Source organism: Leptodactylus fuscus, chromosome 3 (assembly GCF_031893055.1).
Source record: "Leptodactylus fuscus isolate aLepFus1 chromosome 3, aLepFus1.hap2, whole genome shotgun sequence".
Taxonomy (NCBI): domain Eukaryota; kingdom Metazoa; phylum Chordata; class Amphibia; order Anura; family Leptodactylidae; genus Leptodactylus; species Leptodactylus fuscus.
Window position 1 is genome coordinate 213,051,880 of NC_134267.1, and position 17,368 is coordinate 213,069,247.

The following is a 17,368-nucleotide window of genomic DNA, read 5'->3' on the forward strand; positions in this document are numbered from 1 at the left end:
GGAACAGATTTGCTTATTTTTCCCATAATCCCCCCAGTGGAGCTCAAATGGCTTTTTGTAAGACTCCATACACCTGAGAAGGTGATCTCTCCTTAGGGCAGCGGTTCTCAACCTGTGGGTCGCGACCCCGGCGGGGGTCGAACGACCAAAACACAGGGGTCGCCTAAAGCATACCTCCCAACCGGTCGGTGGGAGGTATGTCCCGGTTTCAACTTATCGGCGCCCGGAGGACGCCGATGAGTTGAACACACAGGTGATTAAAGCAGGAGCTGTCACAGCCAGCTCCTGCTTTAACGCTGCGCTGCAGCTTCTGCATGTGTAGCCGCGATATGATGACGTTACATCGCACCTACAACTATATGAGTAAGCGAGACTGCGTAGAGAGCGGCGGGGGAGCGTTGGAAGGTGAGTATAAGAGTTTTTATTTGTTTTAAACATTAAGGTGGAACATAATGAAGGGGCAGATGAGGGGGGAGGGGCGGCATGACACTGGGGCAGATGAAGGGGGGAGGGACGGCATGACACTGGGGACAGAGATGGAGGGACATGAAGCTCTGGGCAGAGATGGGGGAACATGAAACTGGGGAACAGATGGGGACATGAAACTGGGGGAAGAGATGGGGGGACATGAAACTGTGGGCAGATGAAGGGGGGGTACGGCATGACACTGGGGACAGAGATGGGGGACATGAAACTGGGGGCAGAGATGGAGGGGGGACATGAAACTGGGGGCAGATGAAGGGGTTATTTGATACTTGTGGAGAGATGGCGAGGGGGCATATAATGTACAGGTGACTGTAGGAGCAGTGGGAGCACTGTGTGGTCGCACATGAAAAATGAATGAGAATGGGCGGAGTCAACATAGAAGTGGGCGGAGCTAAATTCACCACAGCGCGCTGCGCGCGCCGCATATTTTGTCCCTCTTTCTAGTCTTCAAAAATTGGGAGGTATGCCTAAAGCCATCAGAAAATACATATTTCCGATGGCTTTAGTCACTCAGAAGCCGCACTACTGTCTGCAGCAACACTATTCAGCTGGACGCACATTCCAAACTGAATTGGATCACTGCAACATGAGGAACCGTATTGCTGGGTCACAGCATTAGAAAGGTTGAGAACCACTGCATTAGGGAGTGACATTATCCCCATAACTTGGTCTAGAAGTCTCTCATCTCTGCCAAGTCAGTTCTCCCTAGGCTGTGCTGATGAGACCAACCACATCGAAATGGCGCCATCCACAGCTGGGATACAAACTTGGCAAAATCCCACATCGTAGCAGTAAAGGCTTGTTGGAAATTCAGGCATGATGTTCAAGGGAGTTACCCCTAGAGGGCAGCAGACAGAGTCACTGTTTCCCTATTTACATCTTGGAGAACAGATTTGCATATTTTTCCCATAATCCCCCCAGTGGAGCTAAAATGGCTTTTTGTAAGACTCCATACGCCTGAGAAGGTGATCTCTCCTCAGGGAGTGAACTTATCCCCAGAACCTAGACTATAGAATGGGGAGAGTTGTCTTACAACCATAATACAGAGGAGGAGTGACGTGGCTAACCTCCTAAGCAGACGGGTCCCATAGCAAATGTTTAACTGTGGCCCCTTCAGCTTCCACATTGTATAGCACCCCTTCTACTGGCACCCATACAGTATAATGCCCCCTTTACTGGCCCTCACACAGTATAAAGACCCCTATATTGGTCCCATAAAGTCTTCCTTACTTACCTCCACATTGTATATTGCCATCTAATTGGGCTCCCCTTGTATGCTGCCTCCTTTACTGCCCCCCCCCCCCCCCCCCCCACACACACACACAGGATACGGCCCCCTTTATTGGCTCCCATGTAATTAGTACCCCCTTTACAGGCTCCATATAGTAAGTGCACACCATAGTGACTTTAGGATGCTACCTGCTGGAGTAACAGATGCTATTTACTCCTGCCCATGGTCACCTATGCTTTCCCGTCAGCATGGCGCCTCTTGGAGGCTGAAGGAGAAGTGGAGACAGCCATGGGCAGGAGCGGGGATCGATAAGTAAATAGCATCTGTGACCTGCTGGAGTAATCCGGCAGGTAGCAGCCTAAAGTCACTATGGGGGTGATCTGTGAATGTGCAACTGGAGTGGTGACCAATGTTGACGTGTAGCCCTAGCCTAAATCTCCTGTATGGACCATTACGCAACTGTTGCAGTATTGTTTATGGCCAGCAGATGGCGCCACAATGACTTCTGATTTCTATGTTTGAAATGTTCTAAAGGAAAGCTATGGCATGGACTAGTACAGAGTCGCAGCTAGACTTTCCTTCCTCTTGGTCAAAAAGTCTGGTTACTGCCCTAGCCCTGTGCCTTAAGTCATATCCTCTACAGACATTTTCTTTTTCTTTTCTTTTTTTTTTTTTTTATTTTAAAAGTTTTTTTTATTATTTTTATTTTTTATTTTTCTGTTTGCAGATCCATAGGAGGGCCTATATTTTAATAGAGAAATTACTCCATACCAAAACATATTGGTACCATACCAATACCATACCAATACATATTCCGTATGAGGTGCTGTGAAGCGAAGGTAGACTTAGAGAAAAACAGCAATTGTGCCATTTTCATACTGATTTTATTGTTATGGCATTCACTGTGCGGTAAAAATGACTTGTTACCTGTATTCCATGGCTCAGTATAATCAGTTATGTCAAACTTATATAGTTTTTTTTTATGTATTAATAAATTCAAAAAGATTAGAAATTTTGAAAAATCGAAAATTGCTTTGAGCCGTCATATTACTATCGGAACTTTTTATATTTCCATACACAGGTGTTAGTCCTGGGTACAAACATAAAATCTGCATTGGGGCCCACACCTACCTGGTACCAGTTACAATAGAGGTATATTTTACGTGATCTTTGAGGCCCCCTTAGCGTCCAGGGCCTGGTAGTGACTGCTATCTCTGCACGCCCGTTTCCATATACAGAACTCTGTAAGACTGCGTGTACAAAAAAACCTCCATATAGCCATATAGCTGCACATGGACAATGTACGTATAAAAACACCTCTATACTACCATATACACAGTCCAGTCATATTAATGTGACCACCGTCTACTTTTGACATTAACGTTAAATAACCAATCGTAGAAGGCACGTGTCATCAGCCATCTGGGTGCACTCATCATTGTGGAAGGCATGATGGATAAACACCAGTATGCATCTATCCTTGCGGACCATGATCACCCCTACATGTAAATTGTTTTTCCTCAGGATGATGGCATCTACCAGCAGGACAATGCGACGTGTCATAAAGCTCGCAGTGTAGGTGCGTGGTTCGAGGAGCACCAGGATGAGTTTACCGTACGCCTTTGGCCAACAAATACTTGAACCCAATCGAGAATCTGTGAGACCACCTCGATCGGGTTGCTTGCGCCATGGATGCTCAATTGCATTACCTAGCACAGCTGGCCACGGCACTGATGTCGGCATGGCTCAACATCCCAGTGACATCATCACAACATCCCCTCTCTTCCTGCACGTCTCGCAGCGGTCCGCTCTGCCAAAGGGGGTTATTCTGGATTTTGACAGGTGGTCACATTAATGTGACTGGACTGTGTAGCAGCACATGGACAGTGTACGTACAAAAACCCCTCCATACAACCTTATAGCAGCACACAGAATGCGTACAAAACCACCCTCATATAGCCATATAGCAGCACATAGAAAGCGTACATAAACACCCTCGTACAAGCCATATAACAGAATATGTGGAATGTATAAAACACTTCAATACAACTATATAGCGGCACATGGAAAGTGTAGAAAAACACCTCCATACATCCATATAGCAGAACATAAGAGAGTGTCCAAAAATACCCCCATACAACCATATATCAGCACATAGATTATAGATACTTCTCCAACCGACCATATAGCGTCACATAGAGAGTGTACAACCCCCCCTCCATACCACCATATAGCAGCACAAGGAGATATGGAAACCTCCATGGCATAATATTAGCACTTTTTATGACTTTGCTTTGGTTCCATTACATTATTCTCTTGTGTTCATGAGGCCTTTGGCCTTGTCTCCCCGTCTCACGCTGATCCTCCCGCTGTCCACACAAGTAACGTGTCCGGTTACGACATCCCTACATCTTCTGGACACAATTGTATTATTTTGATATGTTTAGTGATCTATTACTTTGTATGGCCAAGTCGTACATTGTGTATGAATAACAGTCCATTAGCAGCACTTGGCAGGTGCGGGAATGGCGTATACAATCCTGCAAAAGTCATTAAGGAAATCGCTCTTGGGTCTAATTGTCAATCACAATGAGTTTGCTTGAGGTGATTGACCCGGTGCAGCTTGACCCAGCCAAAATACCTCGGTATTCTTCAGACATGAAATCTTTGGATGAGGCTGACACAGGCTCACGTCCGCACATTTACAGAAAACATTTTGCCGGTATTGTGGTCTACTTTGTTGATGTTGTTGTTCAGACTGAATAGATAGCTTTGAAAATGTCTCCTGTACTGCGGGGACGAGAGCACATTCGTGTCATGTCGACCTGACTGAATATTTAGCAGCTCTTTCTGCTCAACAAGCTGCATTACGTGATCGTGGGCGCTGCACCTAGAACAGCAAGGAGAGCAGACAAATCTATAATCGACACTCGCAGGAGATGTTAATAACAGGAAAGGAAGAAGAAAGAGCTTTCTGCGTAATGTCGCTTCACCGCGTAATTCGCCATAAAGTAACCATAATGTACCGAAAATCACGTTTTGTACCGATTCTTCAAAGACACGTCTTCCTTAAAGGGATGGTCCACTTATAAGTTATACTTTGTGGAAGTAATCAGTATCTGTGTGTATGAGTAGCATTAGGAATGGCTGCTATGGCCCATGTATTTCTGGCTTAAAGGAATTCTATCATTAAAAAACATGTTTTAAACTAACTAAGAGCACGTAGGAATAGCCTTTATGGAGGCTATTCATGTCTTACCTTTATCTTGAAGGTCAGTGCTGCTGTTTTTGAATTTTTCCTCATTCTTCATTGTGCTCAGAAAGCACAGGAGGCGTTCCCCCATGCTCTGAGCACAGCGTTGTCATCCATTCCAGCGCCACCTTTCCTTTGCTTCTTCAGCCATTCTCCTCTTCTTCTTGCAGGAGACCACCAAAAAATGGCTGACAGACATGCCCTGTCGGCTGTTCCGTCGGCATTGCCTGACAGAGCAGAAGGCGGCGGCGATGGAATGGATGACAACGCTGTACTCAGAGCACATTGGAGAGTGAAGAAAAATTTTAAAATGGCGGCCGATTTTTTTTTTTACGTCATTCATTAAAACCAGATGACCAAATTTTGTTTTCTAATCTGTTTATTTTCAGATTATGGTTTTTGCTTTTTTTTTTTTTTTTTCTATTTTCAGTACATGAGTATGGGGCGGCCATTTTGCCTAAGCTCCTCCTGTGCTCTGTTGATAGCATTTAGTGATATTCAACAACGGTCTATGCCTACAGTGAAAATGGCCATGAAAAATGGATGTTTTTCACGACTGTTTTGCACTCGTTTTCACAGGTCCCTCATACTTTATGGTGGGATCTGTGAAAACAGACAAAAATAGAGCATGAGCTATATTTTGACAGTCCATGACAACAAACCATCAAAATATCAGTCCTACGAGTAGTTCCCAGTCACCAACAGTAAAATAAATGTGGCCGTCACGTGGCTGATATTTACTGTCAGGTGAGTGTAGGCTAAGGATGACTCATAGAGGTCTGTGGGAGAATTTTCTAGGCATGCTCAGTGCAGGGAGGGAGAGGAGCTAAACTGTGACAAATAGTAACAGATGCAATGATGGCTAAGTGGTGTTATCTACAGAAGTGTTATCTCTAGAGATGAGCGAACACTATTCGAAACAGCCGAAACAGCTCCCATAGCTTCGGCAGTGACTTTCATTCCCTGTCGCTATGTACATGAATGCCCAGCCGAGCGTGTATGTGTATAGTATCATCTGATCCTTCATTCATCAAGTTCTGCAAAGACCTGGCCAAAAACTGCATTGCAATACCATGCCATATAACTGAGGACTAAATAATGATAACATCTACAGTGTACACACCGTGCTGGGCAAATCCACTGATCCTAAGCCATGTCTCAAACCCTGCCCATGCCCATTATTGCTCTGCACAATTCCACCCAGTGCCTTCTTTCTGCCAGATAGTATAATGCCCCTATAGGTCAGGTTCACACAGGAGTTTTTTGGACCGGATTTTGAGGCAGAGGCTGCCTCAGAATCCGGTCCACAAAAACGGCTAGCCGCGACTTGATGCTGTTTCAGTGCATACAGCATACAGTCGGGAGGGAGTGTCAGATTGGGCCTAGTCGGGAGGGAGTGTCGCGAGGCGGACGTCTGCAACTGAATCGGTCTGAAGAAAGGGCAGGTCGCTTCTTCTTTGTTCCCACGGGAAAACAAAATGACCGGCTCCCATTGATTTCAATGGGAGGCGTTTTTCTGACGTGGGTTCCGCATCAAAATCTGGCCCAAAAAACCCTGTCTGACCCAGCCTTAGTTATCTCAACACTGTAATGCCCCTATAGCGTGGCCATTCAGTATCATGCTCCCTTGTTTCTCCCATACAATATAATGTCAACCACAGTATAATGCCTCCTCTTTGTGGACCTCACACACAATAAATATAATTCCCCCTTAGGGCTTGTTCACACGGGGGGTGGTGGGGTGGATTTTGGCACCGAGAGTGACGCGGGGAGCCGCGTCACTCTCTGGTCAAAACCCGCCTGCCACGACCGTCACAGTCGCGGCTTTCTCCTCGGGAGTCGGCTCAAATGAATGGGCCGACACCGGAGGTTGCTGCCGCCAGGCTCGACATGCCACTAGCGGAAAAAAGAACGACAGTGGTATCCATAGACCACCATTGTATGGAGGTGGATTTTGAGTTGAAATCCGTTGTCAAAATCCACCTCCTTGCCCCCGTGTGAACTAGCCCTTATATTGAGCCACACTAGTGACATCACTATATCGGAACCAACTACATAGTTCTATCTTCGTTCAAGCTGAAGTCAAGACATCGGGAGGCAAGACAGCAGGACGGCACCTGAAATCCAGGACTTATGTGGTATGTCAGTACAGTGAAACTGAAGTACATGTTTGGTGGAGGGTGTTTTTCTAAAAACACAGTTTGAAAATAGATTACCATCTTCTGACTATAGATGATAAAATATTCTTCTTACAAGTACACTATGTGATCAAAAGTATCCGGACACCTGGCTGAAAATGACTTACAAGTTGGTGGCGCCCTCCATCGGTAATGCTGGATACAATATGGTGTTGGCCCACCCTTAGCCTTGATGACAGCTTCCACTCTCGCAGGCATACGTTCAATCAGGTGCTGGAAGGTTTCTTGGGGAATGTCAGCCCATTCTTCACGGAGTGCTGCACTGAGGAGAGGTAGCGATGTAGGTCGGAGAGGCCTGGCACGAAGTCGGCGTTCCAAAACATCCCAAAGGTGTTCTATAGTATTCAAGTCAGGACTCTGTGCAGGCCAGTCCATTACAGAGATGTTATTGTCGTGTAACCACTCCGCCACAGGCCGTGCAGTATGGACAGGTGCTCGATCGTGTTGAAAGATGCAATCGCCATCCCCGAATTGCTCTTCAACAGTGGGAAGCAAGAAGGTGTTTAACACATCAATGTAGGCCTGTGCTGTGATAGTGCCACGCAAAACAACAAGGGGTGCAAGCCTTCTCCATGAAGAACACCACCGCCTCCGAATTTTACTGTTGGCACTACACATGCTGGCAGATGACATTCACCGGGCATTCGCCATACCCACACCCTGCCATCGGATTGCCCTACCTTGTACCGTGATTCGTCACTCCACACAACGTTTTTCCACTGTTCAATCGTCCAAGGTTACGCTCCTTACACCAAGCAGGCGTCGTTTGGCATTGACCTGTGTGATGTGTGGCACCCAATCACCTGACCACGTTCGAAGTCCGTGAGTTCCGCGGAGCGCCCCATTCTGCTCTCTCACGATGTCTAATGTCTACTGAGGTCGCTGATATGGAGAACCTGGCAGTAGGTGGCAGCACAATGCACCTAATATGGAAAACGTATGTTTTTGGGGGTGTCTGGATACTTTTGATCACATAGTGTATATCTATAAGAGACTGAAACACAAAGTACAGTGTTGGCCAAAAGTATTGGCACCCCTGCAATTCTGTCAGATAATACTCAGTTTCTTCCAGAAAATGATTGCAAGCACAAACTCTTTGGTAATATCTTCATTTATTTTGCTTGCAATGAAAAAACACAAAAGAGAATGAAAAAAAAGTCAAATCATTGATCATTTTACACAAAACTCCAAAAATGGGCCGGACAAAAGTATTGGCCCCCTCAGCCTAATACTTGGTAGCACAACCTTTAGACACAATAACTGCGCACAACCGCTTCCAGTAACCATCAATGAGTTTCTTACAAGGCTCTGCTGGAATTTTAGACCATTCTTCTTTGGCAAACTGCTCCAGGTCCCTGAGATGTGAAGGGGCCTTCTCCAAACTGCCATCAAGAGATCTCTCCTCCCCCACAGGTGTTCTATGGGATTCAGGGCTGGACTCATTGCTGCCACTTTACAAGTCTCCAGTGCTTTCTCTCAAACCATTTTCTAGTGCTGACCTGAAGTGTGTTTTGGGTCATTGTCCTGCTGGAAGACCCATGACCTCTGAGGGAGACCCAGCTTTCTCACACTGGGCCCTACATTATGCTGCAAAATTTGTTGGTAGTCTTCAGACTTCATAATGCCATGCACACGGTCAAGCAGTCCAGTGCCAGAGGCAGCAAAGCAACCCCAAAACATCAGGGAACCTCCGCCATGTCTGACTGTAGGGACCGTGTTCTTTTCTTTGAAGGCCTCTTTTTCCTGTAAACTCTATGTTGATGCCTTTTCCTACTTTTGTTTCATCTGACCAGAGAACATTCTTCCAAAACGTTTTTGGCTTTCTCAGGTAAGTTTTGGCAAACTCCAGCCTGGCTTTTTTATGTCTCTGGGTAAGAAGTGGGGTCTTCCTGGGTCTCCTACCATACAGTCCCTTTTCATTCAGACGCCAACAGATAGTACGGGTTGACACTGTTGTACCCTCAGACTGCAGGGCAGCTTGAACTTGTTTGGATGTTAGTCGAGGTTCTTTATCCACCATCCGCACAATCTTGCGTTGAAATCTCTTGTCAGTTTTTCTTTTCCGTCCACATCTAGCGAGGTTAGCCACAGTGCCATGGGCTTTAAACTTCTTGATGACTCTGCGCACGATAGACACAGGAACATTCAGGTCTTTGGAGATGGACTTGTAGCCTTGAGATTGCTCATGCTTCCTCACAATTTTGCTTCTCAAGTCCTCAGACAGTTCTTTGGTCTTCTTTCTTTTCTTCATGCTCAATGTGGTACACACAAGGACACTGGACAGAAGTTGAGTCAACTTTAATCCATTTCAACTGGCTGCAAGTGCGATTTAGTTATTGCCACCACCTGTTAGGTGCCTCAGGTAAGTAACAGGTGCTGTTAATTACACAAATTAGAGAAGCATCACATGATTTTTCAAACAGTGGCAATACTTTTGTCCATTCCTTTTTATGTTTGGTGTTGAATTATATCCAATTTGGCTTTTTGACAATTCTTTTTGTGGTTTTCCATTGAAGACAAATTAAATGAAGATAATAATACCAAAGAATTTGTGATTTCAATCATTTTCTGGAAGAACTGAGTATTATCTGACAGAATTGCAGGGGTGCCAATACTTTTGGCCAACACTGTATATTAGATAGTTACGTGAGTTTTATTAGGGGGCGCTCACAATACCGTTGTTAGTGTCCATTACTAGCATCCGTCAGGAAATTTTAACAACAGACACTAAAAGATCCGTCAAAAATTTAATTAAATGAGTTTTGATCTGTTGTCCGTTAGTGTTTGTTTTCACCAGATCCATCACAGGTCCATTATTATGGCAGACATAAAGGAGGGTGCCGGACTTTTGGCTCCGTTATTTTTTAACATTAATGACTAAATGACCATAATGGATGATTGTTCTTTATGCTATTCATTTTTCTGAGCATGTTCAGACAGCAAAACAAAAAAATTTAAAAAAACGTGCAGACATTAACGCTTAGGTCGGTTCACACAGGGTTTTTTGGACCGGAACCTAAGGCGGAGTCCACTTCAAGTTACAGTCCAAAATACGGGTAGCTGCGACTGAATGCCAGTGCACTACACCGGCATCCAGTCACGCACTCCGCTCTGGATTAGGCCCAAATGAATGGGCCTAGTCAGGAGGGTGTGTCTTCAGGTGGATGTCGTGAGGTGAATCCGCCTGAAGAGCTTGCTCCCGGAAAAATAAACTGACCGGCTCCCATTGATTTCAATGGGAACCGTCTTTTTGGTCAGGATTTTGAGGCGGATACGGCCTCAAAATCCTGACCAAAAAAACCTGTGTAAACTTACCATTACAGACACAGACATTTTTCATTTTTGTGTTTTCATTTTTTAATCCTTACCTTCCAAAAGCCATAACTTCCTAATTGTTCTGTCTATGCAATCTGATGAGGCCTTGGTTTTTGCGTGACAAGTTGAACTTTAAAATGGTACCATTAATTATTTTGTATAATGTACTGGGAAGTGGGAAAAAAATTCAGAATGAGGTGGAATTGAGAAAAAAAATGCAGTGCTGACGTTTTCTTATGGGTTTTGTTTTTATGGCTTCAACTCTGCGGTAAAAATGCTATGTTAGCTTTGTTCTTCAGGTCGGTATGATCACGGGGATACCAAATTTATATACCGTATATACTCGAATATAAGCCGACTTTTTCAGCACATTTTTCACGCTGAAAAAGCTCTCCTCGGCTTATACACGAGTCAGGGTCCACGGAGCACAGAAAACTGGAAGGACCTGTAAGGGGGAGGTCCTTTAGTGCTACTGCTCTGTGATTGGCTTGTCATGAGGTCATGTGACTGTGATGTCATCAAAGGTCCTGTAGCCACTGGTATGTAACATCTGCAGATAAGGTTGAGTCTAAATCCTAGTAGCTCCACCCACACTAGAGTCCGATCACATGGTCATGACGTCATCAGAGGTCCTTTAGCACACTAGGATTTAGCATCTACCCTGCAGATGAGTGGCCAGGATTCATTGTGTCTTATGGAAGATGTCTGTTGTATGGAGGAGAGGAAGCTACAGTAACGTGACACTCACAGGGACCTTCCTTTAGTTACTCTGCCTATTAATGTCAGGCATTTGGGGTTATACATTTAGTTTCAGTAACTCCATGTGCCTCACATTAATAACAGTTAACCCCATCATTTCCCTCATATTAACCCCTGTGTGCCCCATATAAGGATTGCTAATATGTGAGACACATGAGGGTACTAATGAAGGACCTTAATTATGAAGATACCTAATTATTACCTCCATATGTCCCACATATCAGTAACTCTTATGTGAGGCACACAGGGGGTTAATTTGAGAGACATGAGGGTTAACTGCTATTACTATGAGGCACATGGAGTTACTTAGCGGCAATGCACATGACCAGACTTTTTATCTGCAATGGTGGATTTCCCCCCCTCAGCTTATACTCGAGTCAATACGTTTTCCCAGTTTTTTGTGGTAAAATTAGCGGCTCGGCTTATATTCAGGTCGGTTTATACTTGAGTATATACGGTAGGTTTTTTTCATGTTTTAATAACTTTACAAAAATTCTAAATTTTGACTATGACCATGGACCGTAAATCACCATACTCAGACTTTTATCCACTAGAAGCAATACAATGAATGATAGCAAGCAGAGATCTAGAAAACTGTGAGGAATTGATACAGAAATTATATTGGAAAACTGTATATCTTTTTATCATACAAACAATAACAGTTGTTTCTCAATATTGGTCTGAAAGTGGCCAACCCCTTTAAAGGGATTTTTTTTCCCTATCAGTATGTCTTTTTGGAGTATGGGATGGAAATCCATGCAAACACGGGGAGAACATACATACTCCTTGCAGATGGTTTTTTGGCTTTGGCGGGATTCGAACCGAGGACTCCAGTGCTGCAGTGCTAACCACTGAGCCACCGTGTGGCCCCCCTTTAAACACTTTTTTTTGTCGATCACATGTCAGAATAGCCTTAAGAAAGGCTATTTGTCTCCTACCTTTATAAGTCGTCTCCGACCCGCTGTTTGGTGAAAAATCAGTTTTTTGTAGGTATGTAAATGAGTTCTCTCGCAGCACTGGGGGCAGGCCTCAGCACTGAAACAGCACATGCCCCAATGCTGCGAGAGAACTCTCCAGCGCTGCCTCCATCTTCCTCTGGAACGATGTCTTCACCGCGTCTACTTCCGGTGGTGTCTTCTTACTTATTTAACACTAGATAGTGGCTCATATTGTCCATTATGAAAGGCGTTCATTTTTATTTTTAAACAGACCAACTGTAGTGTGAACACCTCCTTTCAGCACTATAGTCTGTGTCTCTCTCCTGCACACTATTACAATCTGTAGATGAAACCTAAAGCTTCCTGTCCTTCACATATGGAATGAATTCAGCGTAGTAAAATGTATGTAATGATTGATTGTCTACAGAACAGTCACAATGAATGACTTCCTTGTCAGCAGTGTGCACCACTACATCTGAATGGTGAGGGTGGGTGATCTGAATTGGTCTTTTCATGAGGACTCCTTAGCCACTTCCTTGTAGTCAGCTATTACCTCAGGTGCGTGCCCACTCTCCGATACTTCATGTAGGGAGACATCTCTCAAGTGAAGTTTCCTCTGTATTGTGTTTTACTGAGATGCAGTCTTATATCTATCTATCTATCTATCTATCTATCTATCTATCTATCTATCTATCTGTATATCTGGATTAAAATGGCAGCACTCCAACAAGTTCAATACCCAGTGCTTTTATTTAACCCCTTCCCGCCAATGGCATTTTTTGATTTTCGATTTTCGTTTTTGACTCCCCTCCTTCTAAACCCCATAACTTTTTTATTTCTCCGCTACCAGAGCCATATGAGGTCTTAATTTTTGCGGGACAAATTTTTCTTCATGATGCCACCATTAATTATTCTATATAATGTACTGGGAAGCAGGAAAAAAATTCAGAATGGGGTGGATTTGAAGAAAAAATGCATTTCTGCGACTTTCTTACGGGCTTTGGTTTTACGGCGTTCACTGTGCAGCCAAAATGACATGTCCCCTATATTGTGTGTTTCGGTACGGTTCCAGGGATACCAAATTTATATGGTTTTATTTACATTTTGACCCCTAAAAAAAATTCCAAAACTGTTTTAAAAATTTTTTTTTCTAAAAGTCGCCATATTCCGACGGCCGTAACTTTTTTATACGTAAGTGTACGGGGATGCATAGGGCGTCTTTTTTTGCGGGGTCGGGTGTACTTTTTAGTTCTACCATTTTCGGGAAATGTTATTGCTTTGATCACTTTTTATTCAAATTTTTATCAGAATCAAAACAGTGAAAAAAAGGCGGTTTGGCACTTTCGACTATTTTTCCCGCTACGGCATTTACCGAACAGGAAAAATATTTGTATAGATTTGCAGAGCTGGCGATTTCGGACGCGGGGATACCTAACATGTATATGTTTCACAGTTTTTAACTACTTTTATATGTGTTCTAGGGAAAGGGGGGTGATTTGAACTTTTAATACTTTTTGTATTATTTGTTTTTTTGTTTTTTTTACTTTTTTTTTTTTTGCATTTATTAGACCCCCTAGGGGTGTTGAACCCCAGGGGGTCTGATCACTAATGCAATGCATTACAATGCTAATGCATTGCAATGCATTGCAAAAAATCATCCTTTCTTTTGCAGGCTGCATAGACCAGCCTGCAAAAGAGAGGATTTGCAGACAAGCCTGGGAGCCTGTACAAGGCTCCCGGCTGTCATGGCAATGGGGCATCGGCCCTGGAGCATGCTCCAGGAGCCGGCGATCCCGGGCAAAATGGCGGCGCCCATGCGCTGCCGGGAAAATGGCGCCTCCGGCGCCTTTGACCGCAGCGCCGGAGGGGTTAATGCCTCCGATCGGTCCCCGGAGCCGGTTGTCTACTGCTCCCGGGCGGTCGCCATAGTTACAGACCCGACATGCGCTGTACTATTACGGCGCATGTCGGGAAGGGGTTAAAGGAATCATTTCGGTCCTCAGTCTGGAACCTTTCTCAAGCAGTTTCCCTATCTATCTATCTATCTATCTATCTATCTATCTATCTATCTATCATCTATCTATCTATCTATCTATCTATCATCTATCTATCTATCTATCATCTATCTATCTATCTATCTATCTTTAGGATTATTATTATTTATTTTTAGACCACCATTAATTCCACGATGCTGTACATTATTATATTCATTCCATGGTGCTGTACATTATTATATTCATTCCATGGTGTAGTACATTATTATAGTAAGCCCTTAGGGCTAGTTCACACGGGGTTCCGCGTGAACACATTCCGTCACAGCTCTCCGCTCCGGTTTAGGCCCAAGCGAATAGGCCTAGTCCGGAGGATGGTGTTGCGAGTCGGAAGCCGCGGCTGAATCAGCAGCAGAATCCGCCTGAAGAAAGGGCAGCTCTCTTCTTTTGTCCATGAGCGGGAACAAACTGCTCATGGAAAAAAGAACGTTTGTGGTCTACATAGACCTCTATTGTGAGGAGGCGGATTTTGAGGTGGATTCAGCGTCAAAATCCGCCCCTCTTGCTCCTTGTCAACAAGCCCTTTTAAGGCCACAGCCAATTTTTATTTTTACTTTTCCATTTTTCCCTTCCCCCATTCCAAGAACCATAATTTTTTTATTTTTTCAGCTTACAGAGTCACGATGGCTTATTGTTTGTGGGACAAATTGTACTTCGTAATGGTCACCATTTAATATCATGCATAAACTGGAAAGCTGAAAATTCTGAATGAGGTGCAATATATTGCAAAAATAATAATGAATATGCCTACCAAAGACTGGAACGCCCAACGCGCATTTCACCACGGATGACTTCGTCAGAGGACGCCAGAATCAACGCCAACAATGAAAGTATATGCCAGATGAACAATGGCTTTGGTGATGGTTCCTCCTGCATGTCCTCAGCCTGTGCAGAACAAGCGCTGACTGGCACGCTTTGTCGCCAGATAACGCTCCTTCAGAAATACCTTTAGGTATAATGACACCCTAAGGCTTTTCTGGTGCCGCTTATCTCACACAAATCAGAAGGATTGCATTTTAAGAATAAGGGACTCTTAAGCCTGATATGAAATTCTTGGAGTTCCCACCAGTTCTTTGCATTGGGGAAGTAAACCAGAATGAAGTCCATTAGTTCATCCTCAAAAGACAATTACATTGCTATAAATTTTCCATACAGAACAGTGAGAGGTCGAGTCTATAATTCATACAGCTCTAATATAAAATACTAGAATAAAAGAGAGATACATAATAGATATTACTCTTCTTCATCATCGCAGCAGGCAGAAGTAAAACAAAACTGGCTGTTCCCTGAACAAGTACAGTACATTCTCTAATATGAGAAGCTTCTAGTGCTGGGAATCAAAGCAAACAAGAGCGGCGGCTGTATCTCATTGACTGCAAGAAATAGGGGACAAGGATGAATATATAATAATGCTTTAATATTGTCTTGCTTCAGTCCCTGTTACAGTCTAATCTCTAGACCTCAGTCAATCTTAAGGCTGCATTAGACAGCTCTGTCTAGGTCGGTGCAGACTGTATAGGTCAGGTTTGATCTTGTTGGGGTCGTTTCTTCCCCGATTTGGCTCCATGGATACACAGGACGATCTGCTGCCAATAATCGGCATGTTATATCTGGCATAAATGATGTGATCGATAGTTCTATTAGATAGATATATTAGATAGGACAGATAGATAGATAGATAGATAGATACCACCCGAGTCCAAACCCCCCCCCCCCACACACACACACACACACTTTACTAGCTTTGGCAATGCCAAATATCTATTCGGACGTGCCAATAAAGCTCATTTGATTTGATTACTGTAGATAGATAGATAGATTAGATAGGATAGATAGTTGGATAGATAGATAGATAGATAGATAGATAGATAGATAGATAGATAGATAGATAGATAGATAGATACTGTAGATAGATAAGAAATGGAAAAATTGCAGCACTCCATTATTTAGAAAAAGTGTGGGTTTATTCTACTACTGTAGATAGATAGATATATAGATAGATAGATACTGTAGATAGATAGATAGATAGATACGATAGATAGATATGATAGATAGATAGATAGATAGATAGATAGATAGATAGATTGATTATATAGGACAAATACATACTGTAGATAGATTAGATAGGACAAATAGATAGATACTGTAGATAGATAGATTAGATTAGATAGATGGATAGATTCTGTAGATAGATAGATAGATAGATAGATAGATAGATAGATACTGTAGATAGATAGATTATATAGATAGTGTCAGTGGCGGATCCAGGGTTTGCGGGGCCCTGGGCAATTGACTTTGGCGGGGCCCTACTTACTGGGGGGTCTCGCACTTCTAACCTGTACTTCCCAACTGTTGAAGACTAGAAAGAGGGAATAAAATGTGCGGCGCGCGCAGCCAGTGTCATGCCATTCTCCCCCCCCTTCATCTGCCCCAGTGTCATGCTGTTCTCCCCCCTCCATGTGCCCCAGTGTCATGCCATTCTCCCCCCTTCATCTGCCTCAGTGTCATGCCGTTCTCCCCCCTTCATTTGCCCCAGTGTCATGCTGTTCTCTCCCCCTTCATCTGCCCCAGTGTCATGCCGTTCTCCCCCCTCCATCTGCTCCAGTGTCATGCCGTTCTCCCCCCCTTCATCTGCCCCAGTGTCATGCTGTTCTCCCCCCTCCATCTTCCCCAGTGTCATGCCGTTCTCCCCCCTTCATCTGCCCCAGTGTCATGCCATTCTCCCCCCTTCATCTGCCCCAGTGTCATGCCATTCTCCCCCCCTTCATCTGCCCCAGTGTCATGCTGTTCTCCCCCCTCCATGTGCCCCAGTGTCATGCCATTCTCCCCCCTTCATCTGCCTCAGTGTCATGCCGTTCTCCCCCCTTCATTTGCCCCAAGTGTCATGCTGTTCTCCCCCCCTCCATCTGCCCCAGTGTCATGCCATTCTCCCCCCTTCATCTGCCCCAGCGTCATACTGTTCTCTCCCCCTCCATCTGCCCCAGTGTCATGCTGTTCTCACACACACACACACACACACACACACACTCACTTTTCCTCGTTCGCCCGCAGCTCTCTCCGCAGTCTCCCTCATACACATATTGTAGGAGCGATGTGACGTCATCACATCGCGGCTACAAATGCCGGAGCTCAACATT